Source organism: Tupaia chinensis, unplaced genomic scaffold (assembly GCF_000334495.1).
Source record: "Tupaia chinensis unplaced genomic scaffold, TupChi_1.0 Scaffold143876_1, whole genome shotgun sequence".
NCBI classification, from domain to species: domain Eukaryota; kingdom Metazoa; phylum Chordata; class Mammalia; order Scandentia; family Tupaiidae; genus Tupaia; species Tupaia belangeri.
Window position 1 is genome coordinate 165,598 of NW_006203727.1, and position 15,327 is coordinate 180,924.

The window sequence follows — 15,327 nt, forward strand, 5'->3', positions numbered from 1 at the left end:
CCCGGGACACGACCCGCGGTCGACTACGTGGGAGTCCAGCGACACAGCCATTACGCTAACTGCTGGTTCCCAAGAGCATATTACGTTTATTCTTAATAAAGTTTCTTTTCAAAATTATTTTAGTATTTTTATACATAAACATATTAGTTACTTCTACAGTTGATAAGCTAATTAAAAACTGAGGTTAGGGTAACAATGATACATTCTTTTCGTCTTGCTCCCGACAGTTTGTTTTTGTTGTTGTTTTTGTTTCTGCTTTTGTTTTTGCTACCAGGTAATACTGCAAAAGCGGGAAAGAGAAAAAGTTACTTCTAAAATTAATAATTTATCATCTTTCTTGTGTGTCCATGTTACTTGGCTTAACTTCAACTTTACATGCCTTAGGAAAAAAAGCTAAATACCACTAAGATAACTCAAAACGTTCCGGTAAAATACATGGCTTTTAAGTGTCTGGCGATAAACACATAGAAAAACTTTTTTTTTTTCCTGCCATAGGGAGCATGTGCTTGCCGGATAAAGAGACGGAGACAGTGGGAGGGTAAGTGAGAAACCACATTCCAGAGAAGATGGCCACATCACAATCCCTTCTCCTCCATTCTTCTCCCAGGATCTTGGGCACACACTCACACATACCCATCATGATTTTCAAGCCACCAGGTCCAGAACTTGAACTACGGTTGGCCATTTAAGAGTTCAGGGATGGCTATGCCATCTGCTGGTCACAAAGCACATGGAAAAACTTTTAATCTGGCATCTTACATATCTCAAAGCTATATGTAAGAGCAGGATTTTACTGTAGATTAGAACATCCGATTAATAAATACTCTATATAATCAATCTCTGAAAATTCCAGTGAATGAGCATTCATTCTAGATATACTCTGAAACCACCTTTCTCTTCCCTCACTATTTATAACAAGAAACATTTCTATAAATGTTTATAATAGAGTATTTGGCTTTTTTTTTTTTTCAAATCCTCAGAAAATTGTGGTTCTTTTCTGTATCATAAGAATGACATTGTTATTTATGATCTAGATTAGCTATATTTTTGGACTGTTTTTGTGTGTAGTGATGTGGTCATTAGCTGAAATTGTGTGAACATAGTGATAAGACTAGATCACCAGTTGCAGGAAGTGGGTCTGAACACAATTCTCCTGAAGATGTGGTAGGCATTGTTATTTCTATACGCTGTGTGTCCTCATTGGAGTGACCAAAACATGGTAAATTGCTGCCTATTTTGAAAAAACTTGAGTTACTACTTGAATAAGATTTGTTTTTCTTCCCCCTCCTCTAGCATGGTCTGAATCAGTTGCTCTCCATTTTACTTCTTAAAGCTTCCCTCTTCCTCTTATGCCCACTCTCCTCACTCCCTGTCCTGGCTCCCTTCTCTCTGTGTGTCTCATCCAGCATTTTCCACTGTCCTCAAGTAGAATGGGTAAACTATTTTTTGTTGTTATTGTTTGTTTTTATCCAGTAAGGAAAGAATATTATAGAAGGAGAACAGTCTTTAAAATTAGACTGGGGGGGACCAGCAGTTAGCGTAATGGCTATGTTGCTGGACTGCCACGTAGTCAACCGCGGTTCGAGTCCTGGACCCGGTGGCTTAAACTCACACCAGGCGCATGTGCGTGCGTGCCCAAGATCCCGCCCGAGAGGAGAATGGAGGAGAAGGGATTGTGGCATGGTCATCCCCTCGGGAGGATTTCTCGCTGTCTATCTCTCTGTCTCTGTCTGGCGAGCGCACACGCCCTATAGCAAAAAAACCTCTCCAAAAAAAAAAAAAATTAGACTGGGTAAATTTTGAGTAAATTTTGGCTTTATCAAAGAAAAGTTACTTCATTTTTATGAGCCTTAGTCAGTGGTGTGTCAGAACCAGATCACACAGGCTGGAGAGTCAATCGTGCCCATCTTTTCCCAAGTTCTCTTAACTGATTTCATGTTGGTTGGTTAAAATGGGCCATGATGGGACTATATATAGCACAGAAATCAATAAATGCTACAAATACTGACTTTTTTACCCAAAGACACATCATTGGTTTCAGTTCCTACCTTTCTCAAATAGGGCTAATAACACCAACCCTGAAAATAGATATGTTTAAGAATCTAAAATAATATCCATAAAACATGTGGTAAAACACTAGACAAGGTATAATACTTAGTATGTGGTAGACAGCAATATTGTTAGGGCATTACAAACACAGTCTGACTATATAAAGCATCAGAAAACTAACATTAATAATGCAAAAGTATAATAAAGCAGTCGAACTTATTTTACTAGAGTTGCTGGGTCCTTTAACATGTTTAAATGGAAAGGAGTAGTACACTATTCCATAGTACCCCCCAATTAATAAGAATATGCTTTGTACTTCCTATTTTCTAGGTTCTTTTGATTACGTACTCTGTTCAAGTTGACAGCCACTACTATATATCCTGTAAATGCAAACTTCTTGAGCAGTGGCTTGGGGAGATTCAGAAAGCCACAAGACCTATGAGGAAGTCCTGCAAAGGAGAAGTCATAGGTTTAGTTACTATAATTAAGTATAAAAAGAACTCTTGGTTAGGTGAACTCTGTTCACCATTTCTTCTGAGAGATAATCCAAGATTTTTACTTCCACTGGGGGGATGGAGATGGGAACAGAAACTTAGATAGATATGGCAAAGCTATCTCAAAACTCATCTTATCTTCAAAGAGAGACTTCTCTATCCCATTGGATATATATAAAAACAGAACAGGTTCTTATAAAGACTGTGTAGTGTAAATGTGATATTCTCCTCAAGGAGGAGGGAAACAGAAGAGTGAAACTAATGACTTCCTTTGGACAATAAACCCTTCTTCTGAACCTCAGGTTTGATGATTTCACAATTTTTATTTAAGCTTTCAGAAATTTGAGCAAAATCTCTGTCCTATAACTTATGTATAATGAACTAATATCATATAAAAAGATCAGTTGGGGGAACCAGCAGTTAGCGTAATGGCTATGTCGCTGGACTCCCACGTAGTCGACCGCGGTTCGCATCCCGGACCTGGTGGCTTAAAAATCACGCCGGGCACGTGTGCGTGCGTGCCCAAGATCCCGAGAGGAGAATGGAGGAGAAGGGATTGCGGCGTGACCATCCCCCCTGGGGGGTGATTTCTCGCTTTCTGTCTCTATGTCTCTCTCTGTCTGTCTGGCGAGCGCACGCGCCCTACAGTGAAAATCTCTCCAAAAAAAAAAAGATCAGTTGGAGGCTTCCAATGTATCTCGGAGGAAAAAAGTGTGAATAGTGAATCTATCCAGACAGATGTTGTTTTTTCTTCTTTTCACCAAATAATTATTTGAATGATTATTTTTTTTTACCTTACCATCTATAAATGAATATAAGGTCTTTACTTCAGATTATGATTATACTGCAAACATCACATAAATAAGATAGATTAAAATAATTTTTTAGGACCAGTCCTATAGCCTAAGGGCTACCAGGATCTAGATCCCACAAGGTCACCCACAGTTCAAATCTCAGACTGGTGGCTTGAAAAACATGCCAAATGCATGTGTGTGTGCCCAGCATACTAAAAAAAAATGGGGAAAAGGGGGAGGGATTGTGGCATGACCATGCCCCCATTGAGGGGTGCTCTCTCCCTCTTTCTATCTCTGGAGGAAACATACACCCTCTGGCTGTTAAAATAAATAAATGATTTAAAATTTTTCACATTCTTTATGTGACTGGTACACACAATTCCCATTCAGGCCCATATATCCTCTGATGTTGATTTATTATTCATCTTGAAGTTAAATTTTGTATGGTAATCTAATATATAAATGTTTGGGCTATTGGTAAGAAGCCTTTAAATTCCTTTTCTTTTTATTTTCATTTTTGCCTTTTCCTTCCTTAGTTATTGGTAAAACATTAATCTTTAACAATAAAGAAAAAAAAACACAACAACAACAACAAATAAGCAGTGAACTTGCATTGTGGGTGGGAAACTCAAGCCATGATAGATCAGAAGTTCTTGTTATTGGTAGGCTTTGCTGTGGGTCCCAAAGAGTCTACATGTGAAAGGTTTATCTTTACTCTCCTCCCAAAGGTTTCAAACAGCTTAGGTGGGAGGCTGAATGTGATGCTGTTCCTAATTTGCACTGTTCAACCATTTTTCTTGATCTTGTTCTCTGATCCCATATATTCCAGGCTGCTCAATGAATTTGTAATACACTTCCAAGATAAAAGGAAATTTATTCTTCATTGTTTGCCTGAAATCTTGGCTTATGTTCATCTTATCAAACAAAAAAATATGCTTCAAAAATGCCCACAAGTTCAGCTACTAAAATTTGTTTAAAGATCTTGTTTGCCATTGGTTCCTTAGTGTAGGCCATCCTGAAGCATGAGCTTACCAGGCTGCCTGAATTTTTCTTTCATTACTGACATAAGTGCTAGCTAGCATTGCTAATGCTCTTCAAGTCAAAACTCAATTTAACAAGCAGTGCTCAACACAGAATTTGAAAACTGTAATCACAGAAGAGAAATAAAACCCTTTAATGTGAGATTCAAATTTTAGCTACAAATAGATTGAAAGTTTATGGGAATGATGAACATCAAGATTGGAAACACATAATTGTGATATAGGGCATTATCCATTGTTAATTACAGAAAGTATTTACAGAGCACTTCAAAATTATCATGTTCTGTGATCTTTAAATTAGTTATTATAGGTGCAGACCTGTTTCTTACTTACTTCTCTAGAAACCTCACCTCCTCCCATTAGCCTCCGCACTCAGCATCTCAGCATGATTTGCTTTCATTTCTCTACTGCTCCATTCTCCTTCGTCCACAGGGTGTTTCCCATGTTGTTTTCTCCAACATGAATGTTCTCCCAGTGCCACTTTATTCTCAACTCAAATATCACTTTCTCAAAGAAATCTTCCTGTATGTCCCAGTGACGGTATTATTCCTTTCTAATATATTTTTTATTAGAAGCATGTTCCTTTATAGTATTTACCAATTTATATTTGCACATTCATTGTCTGCTGAATGAAGTAAACGTTAAGTTTCAGGATAGCAAGAGTCCTTTCTAGTCCTACTCACCATCGTCACATAAGCATGTAGCATTATCTCCGGCACAGGGTGAGTGAATTACTAAATTCATAAATTATTTGCACAGGTCACTACAAATTAAGCTGCAAGGTATATGAATCAACATTAAATGTAATTCAATATCACAGCATAATTGCTAAATCCCAAATAACACTAATCTTGATACGTTATTATCAAAACTTAAGATTATAATGGGACCAGCAGTTAGCGTAATGGCTATGTCGCTGAACTCCCATATAGTCGACCAAGGGTCAAGTTCCGGACCCAGTGACTTAAACTCACGCCAGGTGCATGTGTGTGCGTGCCCAAGATCCCAAGAGGAGAATGGAGAAGAGACTGCAGCATGGCCATCCCCCCAGGGGGTGATTTCTCGCTTTCTGTCTCTCTGTCTCTCTCTGTCTTTCTGGTGAGCGCGTGCACCCTATAGCAAAAACCTCTCAAAAAACAAACAAACAAACAAACAAACAAAAAAACCTTAAGATCATATTGAAGCCTGGGGGCATTACACGAAAGTATTCACTCCCAAAGATATAATCCAAGCCTTGTTTTTAATATATTGAGTAGTTGGGAAAGTCATCACATACCTTTTGTTTTTCTATGCAAAACTGCATCATGACTTTTCCGACAACACAATATCACACTCAGAATTTACAGTACTATTCCCAGCTACTCACGTTACTCACTGTTCCTCTAAAAGATTAAAACATTCAGATAAAAGGGTTTCTGAAGACAGCAAAATTTACACTGGCTTTCTATATAAAGGCCTATATGGCAAAATCCCCAAAACAGAACTTTAAGATTGCAGCTAATATAATATGGCTTATTATCATGTGATTACCAAATGTGATGAGTTGATAATATCTGTCTGAAGAAGTATTAAGATGTTCCTGAGGCTAAATCTAAGCTCAAAGAGAACTGTAAGGAATTAGAAATGACATTTCAGCCAAGGTTACAGAAGCCCATGAAAATGAGGGCACCTCTGTAACATATTTACCCATCCTGCCTAAGTGGCATGGACTCACTTGCTTATGAGAGCATTAAAATTTCTAAACCATTTTATGAACCACATTAAATTGTTCATCCTAATGTACAACTGGACAAAATGCCAGGGGAAACAGTATAGGCAAAAAGTGCATGAAGAGGCTATGGCTACCTATCCTACTGATTACCTAGATAAAGCAATGGATTAAGAGCCAAAGAGATGTCACTTGGAAATTTCTCTTATTAGATGTAATACTTGGATAAAATGAAAACTATAGGTTAGATGAAGCCAGCATAACAAAACTTTCTTAGACTTGGACACCTTCTAGACACTGGATTTTTTTTTTCAATGAAAATAATCACCTCATTATGTCATATGGAAATTGACTATCTTGACACAACTAAGTTTTTTCAAAGAATTATTTATTTTATTTATTATTATTATTTAGTTTGATCAGAGTGAGACAGAAAGGGAAAAAGAGAAAGCAAGGTGCCAGGTCCAGGACTTGAACCATGGTCAGCCATGTGGGAATCCAGTGATTTTAACCACCATGCCACCTGCCAGCCCTTCAACTAAGTTTTTAAAATGGAATCAAATATTAAAATATATATAAACTATCATCACTACTACCATTGTTTGAAAATGTAAAACACTTGGGCCAACTTGTAACCTAGTAGTTATAGGGCTGGCTCACATACAGCCAATTGCACAGTAGAAATCCCAGACCCAGGAACTTGAGAAATACTGTGGGTGTGGTGTATGTGTATGTGTACCCAAAATCCTCAAAGGAGAGAGCAATGGAGGAGAAAAGCACAATGACCGTGCTCCACTGGGGATGCATTCTTATTTTCCCTGTCTCTCTGTCTTCTGTCTCTCCTTAGTGAATGCACACACCTCTGGCAATTTTTGTTTTTTAAAAGAAAAGATCAGAATATAATAATGACTTAGCAAAATAAACTGAATTAAATAAACAATTTAATTACCATTAAAGGGATAATTATTGCTAGTATTATTTATATGTAACATTTCAAAATAGTCCGATGTTTTAAAATGAACTTTTATTTTATTTTATTTTTTAGTTTTTTGACATATGGCAAAAGTGCTTGCTGGAGAAAGGCAGTGATAGAGAAAAAGTGAGAAATTACTCCCCAAGGGGATGGCCATGCCACAGTCCCTTCTCTTCTATCCTCCTTTTGGGATTTTGGGCACACACACCCAGCATAATTTTCACGGTATGGGGTCTGAGACTCAGCCCATGGTTGGTCATGTGGGAATCCAGCACCTTAGCCACCATGCCACCTGTTGGCCTCTCAAATGAATATTTAACTGATGAAAAAGAGCATAATTCAAATAAAAATGAATACATAAAATAATTTGGGGTAAATACAGTGGTAATAGTGATTAGCTCTGGAAAAGTGTCCTAGGAAGCTGGGATGTCTTGGAAGTAGACTTCCCTGTCATTATACACACCTGTAGGTATTAAAATGTTTTCCATACTTACATATGACTTCCTCCCCAAAAAGAAGTTAATAAAACTTTTCAAAGTAAAATTAATGGCATTAACCATCACCATAACTTAACTAAAAGGGAAAACATACATGTTAAAATCATGGAAATGAAGGGGTCTAAAATCATTCTCTCTCATTTTATTAATCAGAAAACTAAATCAACATTAATACAATTTTGTTGTTCCAAAGTTAATAGTCAAGTCAGTAACACTACCTCTACAATCTAGAACTTCCTGATTCCAATTGTGCCATATACTATATGAGTCTCACTATCTCATCTTAGTAAAGAACAGTCAAATGTGTCCAAAAGCTTCTTGTCGCTCTAGGTAAGCAATATACGGCAATAAGAATTTGACAATTTTTACTGATTTGAAAACTATCAACTCAGAAGCTGAAATTTGGCAAGGATGATTATTTTTTAAAGCAAGAGCAGGAAAGAGCTGAATTTAGCTCATGGAGGAACTAGCTACTGCCTGCAATTGTCCTTGGAAAGTTAATGCCAAAGTCAAAGGGTTCATTCATGAACTCTACACTGTTTAAATCCTGAGGCAGAAGCAGGAAATCAATTAGCCTCTCATGTATTACCTGTTTTGGCCTTCTTGACAAACCTAAGAATAATCTCCAACACAACCTAATCATTTAGGGAATTTGGTCTAGAGACAGTTTAAACTTCATCTAACCTACAGCACCCATTTTATCCTAAGTAGACCTGATAAGAGAAGTTCTCACTAACCCTTCTTCCTCCACACAATGAACTTGCAAAGTGTGTGTTAGGCCATAATTTGAATTATATGTGTTAGAAAAGTATTGGTGAAAGCTTTGAGAATTTTCCAATCCAATATAGTAGAAACTGTACTGCCAGGTAAACATTAATATGAATGGCAAATAAAAGGGGAAAATGAATAACAGAAAGAAAAAAATCCTGAAACCAACTCCCAAACAATTAAGAGAGAAAGATACATAGAGATAAGGGAGATAAATATTTTTAAAAGATTATTAGGAAGAGCTACTCAATTTAGGAGATTAAGAGTTATGAGAACCATCTAAGAATATTACTGAAATTTTGCAAGGGGAAAATTTAAGTATATGCTAATACTTTTTTCACATTGTACCAAATTCTTAGAGGACAAAGATATTTCTTGAAAACTTCTTGGAATAAGTAACCAGCAAAAGGAAGAGACTCATCAGCTAAGTAAAATTTGTCCTAATGTCACTGCCTCTCTTAATAATAATTCACATGGGGCATGGGAATAATCAGAGGGGAGGGTAGAATTTGCAAAGTCTTTCATCTTTTTTTTTTTTTTTTGGGAGAGATTTTCACTGTAGGGTGCGTGCGCTCGCCAGACAGAGAGAGACATAGAGACAGAAAGCGAGAAATCACCCCCCAGGGGGGATGGTCACGTTGCAATCCCTTCTCCTCCGTTCTCCTCTCGGGATCTTGGGCACGCACGCACACGCGCCTGGCGTGACTTTTAAGCCACCGGGTCCGGGACACGAACCGCGGTCGACTACGTGGGAGTCCAGCGACATAGCCATTACGCTAACTGCTGGTTCCCCCAAAGTCTTTCATCTTTTGAACTTACTATTTTTTAATGTTAGGCCTGATTACAATATAAAATAATTGTTAAATATTAAAGAGCTGGTTGGGACCAGCAAATGGCCTAAGTTGTGTCGCTGGACTCACACGTAGTCCAGTTCGAGTTAAGACCTGGGCAGCTTAAAACTCACACCAGGCACGAGTGTGTGTATGCCCCAAGTCCTGAGAGGAGAAGAGAGAAGGAGGGACTGCAGCATGGTCATCTCCCCTGGGGAGTTATTTCTCGCTTTCTGTCTCTCTCTCTGTTTCTCTGACAAGCGCATGTGCCCCATAGCAAAAATCTCTCATAGGAAAAAAATAAAATAAAAAATCTGGATTTTCATGCCTGATATTTCGGAATGCTTTACCCAAAGAACAAAATTCCTCTCCAATAATGTGAAAAGATAAAGACCCAAAGACAATACCTCAACTTTCTGAGTCTTAATGCCATAATTTTTAAAGATCTAAATTTTCAAAAGCAGGTGTCCTCAATTTCAAGATTGTAATCACTACTTCTTTTCACTGAAAGGAAAGATGTGATGACAGAAACAAGGCTACTTCATGTGCAGTCAATCTCGGGACGTGGTGCTATGCTCCCAGGTTCACAGAAAGATGAAAGGCTTCTCCCACATTTGTTGGACTCCATTATATCAAACAGTCCTTCAAAGAACAACTGAAAACCAACTCCCTAGGAAGACAGTATCTAAATTCATATGTACAAGATGTATAATTTCAGGGAGTATTCCAACACCAGGTTAGGATCTCTGCCTTAAAAAGGAATTTAAACACTTTTCAGGAAGGCATTTAGATATATGCTACAATGTGATGATAACGTTTTTAAGCTTCATTTACTTAATGTAACCTATAGTAAAGAGCATTATATCCAGAATACAAATACCAAGAATGGACCACAGTGCCTTACTACAAACACACTAGACTATTAGAACTACTTTCTCATTGACCCGTCCTCAGAGTAGTGGTCTCAAATAGGGACCATGAACTTCTAATGGGGCATTTTGGGAATTTGCGAAGGTGTTTCTGTTTATCCATTAACCTGAGGTTGAAACTAAGGTTTAGAGTACTCTCCTCCCAGGACTCTGGGGCAGGACAGGAATGAACAAAGGGGCATATGTGTTACACAGTCTGGAAGGCATAGCTATTCTCAAACAGTGAAGAAGCTCCTACCATTCATTCATATGAATAAAAAAAAAATTGTAATTATCTAAGCCTGGAACCAATACCTGTTCTACATAGAATAATAAGGCTTTTTTACACAATTTCAGTATACACCAAATTTCTAGGAATGCAACTACCAATAAAGATTGAATTTTACTTTGGAACTTTTTCATTTTCAAAAATCATGTCACCAATAGCAATGCTTCTGGTGGTATTTGAGCTACCAGTGAAGCATATCTTCATGAATCTGAATTTCAAAATGCTACAATGATGATGATTCTACATACAGGTACAAGTATCCAACCACCTCATCAAGTCTTCTGGTGTAGCATGCTTGAGCATTTTCACATTGAAATTCATATTACATGTGTCATGACTTTGCCAACGACCCAATGTTTTATTCAGAGTTATTTTCCTTATTATTTCTCACATTACTTAGCTATCATAATTATTTTTGACTTATATGTGAGGTCATTTACAGTATTTATGAATTTTACTTCATAAGTATCACAAAATATTTGCTATAATAAGTAGATACCACTTCTGATATCAGGGTCAAGAATCACTGATCTAGGATAACGATATTAAATTTAAATGGAGGCCCAGCTATGGTAGCACACGCTGGTAGCTGTACAGGCTGATACTGCATGGGAGGCCCAGGTTCAATATCTTGCCCACCTTAAAAAGCTGGCATAAAAAAATAGTAAATAATAAATTTGAATAAATAAAGCCAGGCATAATGGTATGTACCAATTATCTCTGATACTCAGGAAGCTGAGGGCAGAAGTAGCAGGACAGAGCAAAAACACTATCTCAAAGAAAAAAAATTGGGACCAGCAGTTTGCATAATGGCTATGTTGCTGGACTCCCATGTAGTCGATAGCTATTTGAGTCCCGGACCTGGTGGCTTAAACTCACGCTGGGCACATGTGCGTGCGTGCTAAGATCCTGAGAGGAGAATCGAGGAGAAAGGATTGCAGCATGGCCATCTACCTGGGGGGCTGGGGGGAGGGTGATTTCTCTCTTTCTGTCTCCCTCTGTCCTTCTGGCGAGCGCATGCGTCCTACAGCAAAATCTCTCAGTAAAAAGAAAAAATTATAACTGGCAGGTGACACAGAGGTTAAAGCAGCTGTATCCCATGTGGCCAAATCCATGGTTCAAGTCCTGGACCGAGTGGCTTGAAAATCAAGTAGGTGCGTGTATGTGCATACCCAAAATCCTGAGAGGAGAAGGGATTTCGGTGTGGTTATCCCTTCTCGGTGCTGATTTTTCACTTTTTCTTTCTGTCTCTCTCCAGCAAGTGTACGTGCCCTAATAGGAAAAAAAAAAAAAAAAAACGGTAGAGGCCAGTGGCACAGTGGTAACACAATACTCTGCAATGCTGAAACTACAGAGGAAGGTCCTGGGTTTGAATCCCAAGACCTCCCCATACACATACCATGGGCACATCCACCCATGATCTGGGCTGACTGAGGCCAAGGACAGACTGTGGCATGAAACTTATCAGGGTGCCAATCTATTTCTCTCGCTCTTTCATGTAAAAAGTAAACTTTAAAGACAATTAAATGTAAAGTCTGGAAAACTTTTTTATAAACTGAATTTTAAATTATTAAATGTTAGCTTATAGGATTAAGTTGTAGGGTATTTTTATCTATGTCTTTATGCTAGGGTCTGGGATTATAGCCAGCTACTTTTTACTGAGACCACCACCATTTCCATTCCCCTCACCTTAATTCTTAGGCCAATTCAGAGATAATGATTGTGTGATACTGGATGGAAAAAAAAAAAAAAGATTAAAGTGACATGAAATGGTTTCAAATTCATGAAAAGGATAGTTCTTCTATATCCTATCAACTTTTCAGTGACAATCTCTTCAAACACCTGTCAATAATAGTGTGATACCTAGTTAAGCCTGGCCCCCATTCAAGATTTGAAAAGGACTGTCATGAATGAATGGATGAAAAGAAGAATAGAAAGGGAAAGAAGAAAGACTAATAAGGCAACATATTAAACAGATCATGAAAAGGCTTTCTGGGGCAGAAGTCCTGCAGCGCAGGTTCAGGGAGCTGCAACCCACAAGGCCAATCATGCAGTTTAAATCCCAGCCCTAGAGGCTTGAAAAACAGGCAACGTATGTGTGGGTACATGCCTCAAATCCCAACAGGATGGAGAAATAGAGAAGAGATTATGGCATGACCAAGAAAAAAAAGCAAATCCATTGAGAGGGTTACTCATAGTATGCATCCCTAAGAGACAAACAGAAATGAAAAATTGCAGTAGTTACTACTCCTAACAGTTTAGTCTCCAATTTCCCCTACTTAGGCCAAAACTTCATAAAACATCTCCAATGGGTAATCTGATTAAAATAGCTTATATTAAGGACTGAGTAAAGAAGATGCCATGGAAACGTTTAAAACTAGTCTTTCTAGCAGGATCAGGTCCACACCAACTTGAACATCCCATCAACACAGGTGAAATATTGTCTGAATGGATTCAAAGTATAATGCATACCATTTTCAAAATAATCAATCACTATTCTCTAATACTATAATACTAACTGCTCAGACTTCAAGTATGAATTTCTCACATCAATATTTTAGGAGGTCTACTCTGTATATCAATTATTATTTTCATGCTTCAATAGGACAGGAATAGTCAGAATAGTTCAGGAGAGTTTGTAGTTAGCCCTTAGTCTATGAACAGAAACCAGTTACCAGTTAAACTGTTTGAGCTCCACAGTGTTGGTGCTTCTAGAAACAAAATACTGTTACTAAGAATACCACTGATCAGGAACAATGTGCTCATAGATCAAATTTTATAAAAGGCTTATTGTTTTCCCCATCTTCTTTTCAACTTATAACTTAAGGACTAGATCACTGCTTTTGGAGAGCAGACATGTATGGATAAAAAATACTTCATACTTTTAAGAACAACTCATGTGGAATGGTGTATCAATTTTCTGACTAGATTAAGTAATAATTGATTATTAACTCATTAAGAACATAAAGACAACCAAATTTATGCTGAGTAAAAGCATATCCCAAGAAATTTAGCTGAAATGAATTTGCAGCCCCCTTAGAATTAACTTGAGACAAAGCTTCATGAAAACATAAGTGAAGGGCCAGCTCTGTAGAGCAGTGTTAAACCCTATGAATAAAAAGCCAAATTCCAAATGGCCAACTGTGGTTCAAATTCTGGCCCTGATAGCTTGAAAAACACACCAGGTGCATGTACATACATGCTCAAAATTCAGACAGGTTGGACAAATGGAGGAAAACGGACTGCAGAATGATCACACCCCATGGGACGGGCGTACTTTCCTGCATTCTCATTCTCATTCTCTTTCTTTCTCTCTCTCTCTCTCTCTCTCTCTCTCTCTCTCTGGCAAGACACATGCCCTCCAGCAACAACAAGAAAAATTAAATGAGAAATGATGAAAGAAATAAAATAATAAATAAATCAACAACATTAAAAATATGATCATTTTAAACAGAAGAACAGCTAAGCTGGTATGCACATATGTGCATGCATACATGCATGTCTAAGTGTATGTGTGTTTAATTGTAAATGAATGCTAATGCGTAAGTGTTTAACATTTAAAACCTGGAGAACTGGAAAAGCAATAAAGATAGATGAGACTTCACATAAGTAAGACAGGTAAAAAAGATAATAAAATATGAACAAATAGCATGCCCTTCCAAGACTAAAGTACACATTCTGAGATGACTACCGAACTTGAGCTTGTGAAATACTGCTTTCAGGGACTAAATGAAGATCTTCCACTGAGGCTTCACCCTCCAGAATCATTTCTAGTGGGGACAGACACAAACCCAGGCTCATTCTGAGATGGCTACTGAACTTGAGCTGTGAAATATTGCTTTCAGTGACTAAATGAAGACAAAAATACAAACAAAATTAGCTTTAAAAATGAACACAAAAGGACCAACTCTAAGAAAAAGAACCACCAGACAAACTCTCTTTGAAAAGTAAGCTGTAAATAGGAGAGAACATTTTAATTAGATATATGTGAAAAATACAGAAAATACTGTGATCCTCCTAAAAACCTTCTTCATAATTAGATATTCCTTCTGAGTATATATTTTATTGCAATAAGAGAATTAACTATGCCTTAGCCATTGCCACAATAGCAGCTTCCTTGTTCCTAATTAGATATTCCCTTTTCTGATTATATTTTTATTGCAATAAAAGAATTAACTATGACCGGGACCAGCAGTTAGCGTAATGGCTATGTCACTGTACTCCCATGTAGTAGACCGCGGTTCACCTCCCGGAACCAGTGGCTTAAAACTCACACCGGGCGCATGTACATGCATGCCCAAGATCCTGAGAGAAGAATAGAAGAGATTGCGGTGTGGCCATACCCCCTGGGGGGTGATTTCTTGCTTTCTGTCTCTCTGTCTCTCTCTGGCTGGCGAGCGCACGCACCCTATAGCAAAAACCTCTCAAAAAAAAAAAAAAGAATTAACTATTACTGAGCCATTCCCACATAGCAGCTTCCACTTTCATGATCTTCCTAAAGCATATATACCCTGTGTCTTGTGACTTATTTCTTCCCAGGAGAGACCACGAAACTTCTCCATCTTAATTTAGCTAGTTTCTGGCACAATTCACTGAATCTTTATAAATGTTGATATATAGAGAGGAAACTCTTTCATCTACCTCATAAGTGTTTAATTCTGTAGTCAACAATTTATTTCCTATAAAATGCAGATCAAGAACTTATTTCCAAATGTCTTGAATCTTTCTTAGCAACCAAGTAACAGACTATTGCCTATTTTCAATTCATCCTATTCAAAATTAAGGAACAATTAAAATCAAACAAAAGACAAATCTAAAATAAGAGTAGGGAGGACAGAGAAAGATATAGTCATACACGAAGGAACTTAAGAGCGGAAATAAATGTATTCATAATCACTTAGCCAAACTGCTAATCTATTTTAAACCTTCCATTCTTCCATGACGTGTATTTCTTTAAAATATAAAGTGGAATGTTAA

At 37.7% G+C, this 15,327-nt stretch overlaps 1 protein-coding gene and 1 pseudogene across 1 annotated transcript in view; both read right to left on the reverse strand.

Moving 5' to 3' along the window:
- Positions 1-15,327, reverse strand: part of LOC102498892 (uncharacterized) — a 225,222-nt gene that overhangs the window by 132,349 nt on the left and 77,546 nt on the right. The gene's annotated exons all lie outside the window — the stretch shown is intronic.
- LOC114005474 (protein CEBPZOS-like) lies at positions 4,108-4,351 on the reverse strand (annotated as a pseudogene).